The sequence below is a fragment of the Meles meles genome, chromosome 15, assembly GCF_922984935.1.
Source record: "Meles meles chromosome 15, mMelMel3.1 paternal haplotype, whole genome shotgun sequence".
NCBI classification, from domain to species: Eukaryota; Metazoa; Chordata; class Mammalia; order Carnivora; family Mustelidae; genus Meles; species Meles meles.
This window is the reverse complement of record NC_060080.1, coordinates 63990105-63996104: the sequence shown is the minus strand read 5'-3', so window position 1 is coordinate 63996104 and position 6000 is coordinate 63990105.

The window sequence follows — 6000 nt, the reverse complement described above, 5'->3', positions numbered from 1 at the left end:
ATTTTGTTCTAGAACCACAAGGTAAAACAATGGAGTACCTTTATGCAAATCAGCCTTGATCTAAGCTTTTGTATTAGTTTATAGTACTGAAGTATAATTAGAAGGCTAATATGCTAATCATTTCTCTTAACTAGAGATATAATCATAGAAACATAGGATTCCCATTTTGGAAAGGTCTTTAAAAAAACCTCTTTTTTTGAAACTTAAATCCCTTCTACAATATTCCTGCCAAGTACTCTTCAAGTCTGGAATTCAGCTTTTGTTCTATAGCTATGTAACCCAGTGATGTAAGATCTCCTGATTGAAGAAGACCAACTCTACCTCCTGGAATAATATCCTTTTTTTTTTTTAAGATTTTATTTATTTATTTGACAGAGAGAGTGATCACAAGCAGGCAGAGAGGCAGGCAGAGAGAGAGGGGGAAGCAGGCTCCCCGCTGAGCAGAGTGCCCGATGCGGGGCTCGATGCGGGGCTCGATCCCAGGAGCCTGAGATCATGACCTGAGCCGAAGGCAGAAGTTTAACCCACTGTCACCCAGGTGCCCCAATAAATATCCTTTTTCAACCTTTGGTGGGTTCCTTTAATCTCGTTTCCTCTGACTTTTCATGCTCCTGAATCTAAGTCATTTTCTCATGCTGCATAGGAAAATTGGGACCCCCAAACCCAGTGCTTCATTGGTTTACACACACACACACACACACGCACACACACACACACACACACAGCTTCAAGCATTTCTTAAACTTATGCATACATGTGTATTTGTGTTGTGGGGGAAGGACAGGAGTGACAGAGGAGAAGGTATGATATTATGCAGCCTATAGGGTCTTTTGATAATTTCTTTTCTTTTTTTTTTTATTTTATTTTTTATTTTTTTTTTAAATATTTTATTTATTTATCTGACAGAGAGAGATCACAAGTAGATAGAGAGGCAGGCAGAGAGAGAGAGAGGGAAGCAGGCTCCCTGCTGAGCAGAGAGCCCGATGCGGGACTCGATCCCAGGACCCTGAGATCATGACCTGAGCCGAAGGCAGCGGCTTAACCCACTGAGCCACCTGTGCCCACCCCTTTCACTTGAGGTGGAGGCATTTCATTAAGAAAATTTCCATTCACATGCAGTGTCATCCCTGTGTTTAGTTTTGTTTTAATTTTATCAGAGAGGTACTTTCAACAAAAGTTGTGCTCAACCTGAAAGAAATTTCCGGTGAATAGTTTTTCTCTCACCACAGATAATAATTGTCTTTAAAAATATATTAAATGTCTACCTAAATACACTGTACAACACTACCAGTTTGAAATAGATGACCTACTAATTTGAATATCTTTCATATTTGAAGTTAAGAATTGGTAATACTGTTGACCCTTGAATAACATGAGGGGTGGGGCTCCTACCTCCTGCACAGTTGAAAATCTGAGTTTAACTTTTGACCTCCCTGAAACTTAACTACTAATAGCCTACTGTTGACCAAAAGCCTTGCCAATAGCATAAACATTCAATTAACACATATTTTTGTATTATATGTGTTTTACACTCTACCCTTTTTTTCTTTTAAGATTTTATTTATTTATTTGATAGAGTGAGAGAGGGAACATAAGCAGGGGGAGTGGGAGAGGGAGAAGCAGGCTTCCTGCTGAGCAGGGAGCCCGATGTGGGGCTCCATCCCAGGACCCTGGGATCATGACCTGAGCCAAAGGCAGACGCTTAACGACTGAACTAGGCTTCCTTTACACTCTATTCTTATAATAAAGTAAGCTAGAGAAAAGAAAATATTAAGAAAATCACAAGGAAGAGAAAATACATTTAAGTACTGTAACTGTAAACACCCACAGTTCGAACCCATGTTGTCCAAGAGTCAACTGTACATTTAAATTACAAAAATGCTGGGAATGTGAATTGTTGTCCAAGAGGGGGAGATTTTTGCATAGGTATAATGGCAGGGATGCCAGCTTGATAAAAAACAGTAACTTGCTTGCTGCTTAGGTAGTGATAAACTGGTGAAACACTCTTGTATTATACTCACCTAAGTAGAGAATCAGTAGCTAAAAATTCATTGCCAGGTATCTATCCTTTGTTACTTTCATGAATGGATACATTAGACTCCTCTTTAATTAGCATATTCACTTTGTTAATAGAAAGTGTTCAAAATATGTTCAAACATTAAATGAGCAACTATTGTAACTCAAACAGTGGACTGCCCAGCATGGCTGGTCATGTGGTTTCAAAAGTGGCTGGGAAATAGATCAGTTTCTAATATGGGCATATTATTCTCTACATATTCTTCTAACACATAAGTGACAAAGACTAACATCTTTTTCAAATGGGCTAATTTCTGAACTAATATGCATATATCATTAAATCTTACTACTATGATGATTATTTTGGTGCAGCATTATACAGTTATTGGAACTCTCCCCTTTAAACTAAAAGAGACATTCGCTTTTGTTTCCTCCTATGGCAATGCTTTTTTTCTTTTTTCTCTTTGTGTCTATCCTTCCTCAGTTTCTGAATGATGTTGATAAAAATATCTTTAGATCTTTCTACAGTGTGCTTACCAGTTAATAGCAATGATAATCACAGTAAAAGTTCCAGAGTCACATTATCTCCAAATACTGGCAAAAGATGAGAAATCTGGGACAATTGCCATACCTGTGATAATTAAGTTTTGAGAGTAAAATAGGTTAGGTATAAGAAAATGTGAGTTAGAAAGAAAGCAGTACATTTAAAAAAGAAAAGAAATACTGAGAAGGATGATCTTTTGGCATTGGAAAAAGTAAGGAAATATCTTTGGTTCTGTTCATCGTTATGTGCCTAGTAGTGGCAGCAGTGGTGGGGGTGTTGAAGAATTTTTACATTACTTGGATGTTATCCTGAGTGACTTACCCCAACATTTTCCATAGACACAGAGACCCTAATAAGCATGATATATGTTCATGTATGTATCCCTGTTCATGTTTTTTATTGAAAACCATCCTCTCATAAAATTCTTGTCTTATCTTCTAAGTTTGTATAAATATATTGATAGCCATGGGAATTATTTAATGTTGTTTGATAATCTGTTTTGTCTATACTGAAAAATTGTTAACTGAGTAGCAGAGAAAACAAAAAGTGGTTTGTTAAATTCATATTACCTACTGTTCTTTCTTTTTTCTTGTATTTTCTTCAAATTAATCAATTAAAATGCACAGATGTTCAATTAAAACTATAAAAATTTTCCATGGCTACAGCTGTTTTGAAGCTACATTGTTGAAAATTTAACATATCTAGTAATGATTCCCTCTCAGAAGAAATTAAATTAATGACTCTTTGCTAGATTATTTTCCATTTGATAAATTAAACAAAATTAGAAAAAAACTGTGAGACTTACAATGCCTGCTACATTTATTAATTAGCATGATAGACTAGCAGATATTAATATGAAAAGGCAACAAAATAGAAAATGTTTCTTATTTTTCAAGTAAAATACCTTCAGGACTGTAGTTTATCTTATCAGAAAATGGTTATACAGTATAAATTATTAAAATTTCACCTGTAAATAGCAGACAAGTGACAAATTTCGTCATCCCACATAATAGAGATGGTAGAGATGTGATTAGGCCAGGCAAAAATAACGTTTTTCTTCACATCTTTGTCCAACCTATGCATGATAGACAGTGACCGTTAAATAATAAGTAGAGAAACAGGATCTTTTTTTTTTCTTGGGTATATTGCTTTGTCTCAAAGAGAATTTAGTATTTTTTTTCTCATTTCTAATTCATTCTTTAATTTTTAAAGATCTGCCTGCTCATTTTTTTCTTATTCCAGAGAACTAGTACATGCTCATAGCATTAGTCAGTGTTCTCCAGAGAAACAGAATGTGTGTGTGTGTGTGTGTGTGTGTGTGTGTGTATACAGTATATACACATACATATACAGTAAGAGACTCCGATTTATTTTGAGGAATTGACTCACATGATTGTTGGAGGGGGCTGGCAAATCTGAAACTTGTAACAGGTTGGGCTGGCAGACTGGAAACTCAGGCAGGGTTGATGTTGCAGTCTTGAGACAGGATTCTTTCTTCTGTGGGTAACCTAAGTCTTTGCTTTTAAGGTCTTCATCTGTTTGGATGAGGCCCAACAGGGGTAATCTGCTTTCCTTAAAGTCTACTGATAGTAAATGTTAACACCTCTAAAAGATGCCTTTGCAATAACATCTAGACTGGTGCTTGACCAAAGAACTGGGCACTAGAGCTTAGCTATGTTGACATATAAAATTAACCATCACATTCATTGAGGAAATTTTAGAAAATAAAAATAAACTGAAAATGAATATTTAAAAAGCACTTGTAATCAAGCACCTGCAAGTGATCTCTGCTAACATTTCAATGTTTATCCCTAGAGTCTTCCTCTTATATTTATATATCTTTTCTTCTTCTGAAGTTGAGAATACAGTGTTTATCTCCTAACTCATTATTCTCTTAAGAGTATAAACATCATCTCACTTTATTAAAATGATTTCTTCTGCAACTCATATTTAATAGCTGCAGTATAACCAATTGAAGGAATTGTTGGACTCTTAGGTTTTCACTTTTAGAAGGATATTATATCTTTTGAATGCATTACTACACATGCATTTACTAGTTAAAAATGTGCACATTAAAAACTTTTTACATGCATTGCTAGATTGCCTTCCAGAAATATTGTGCCAGTTTACATTCCCAATGGCAATATTTCAGAGGCTTGTTTTCCTTCCTCTTTTTAGTATTAGGTGTTAGAATAAAAAAAAAAAATCCTATCTGAAGATTTAGAAAATCTTTTATTGTTGTAACCTGAATTTCCTTGATTTTTAGTGATGTTGAATGAAATCCTTAAGTTTAGTGACATTTGTATTTCTTTGTGAATTGTCCATTCAATTTCCCATAACATGCTTGTCATATTCCTACTATAAAAACTGTATACAACATATGTAATCACTTTGGTTATCATATATTTTGCAAATGTTTCCTCTAATTTATTAATTGCCTTTTGATTTTGTATATAATTTTTTTGATATATCAAAGTTTTTGTTTTTATTTTTGAGTAACCAAATCCATTAATATTTTGTTATGCCATGCTTTTGGTTTCATATATTATAATTTTCCTACCCTGGGATTATGTCTTCTGTTACCATTACAGTTTTGTTTTGTTTTGTTTTTTAAGCTTTGAAATTAAATTTGATGTATGGTGTGAGGCAGGGATTACTTTTCAGTTCGCAATTTTGTTTAAAATGGAACTTTTCTATCCTTCTAAACATGGGGAAATGGCATGCAAAAGACTGAAAAGGCTGGGAAGGAAGAACTTACACATTTTACATCTGGTAGGCCCAGTATACATCACAGTGGATCCTCAACATTATTTGGTTTTCTATCAAAAAGCAGAGTTAAATGTAATGGCAGTTGCCTGAGGCTTTCATGTATGTGAATGTGTATGTATAGGGGTATACAAGGGAGCATGCCTGTGGGATAGCAATTACGGTTCTGGGAACTCTTTCCAGTGCAGATCTATGATCTTATTAGCAATGTTTTCATAGATTTGGACATTTTTCTTCACAGACTATGCTTGCATCCTTAGTAAGTGATCACACTACAGTGTTTTAACTGCAGGGGTATTTATGAGCTAGGGCAGCATATGTCCATGGATAAGAAGCTGTCAATGACCAGATCTTACAATCAGCACATAATCTGAGGCAGAAAGTTGATGCCACTCCCTAGCACAATGCTCTTCTGTGGCCTTAATGTAATTGTCACTTTGATTTTTGTGTCCTCATGGGAAGTGTCTTCCACTTATTCTTTACAAAATTATAAATTATTGGGTAACCTGGCTATAAGACCCTGTAGTAACTGACATAAGTCTTACCCTGGATAGTCTCCTGTTTTCCCATCTTAAAAAAGCTAATTACTACCACCTTCAATATTTCATCACTAGATGTGGGACAGGAAATAGTGACGTGAAATTTCAAGAGAGCGATATTAAGAATCATGATTT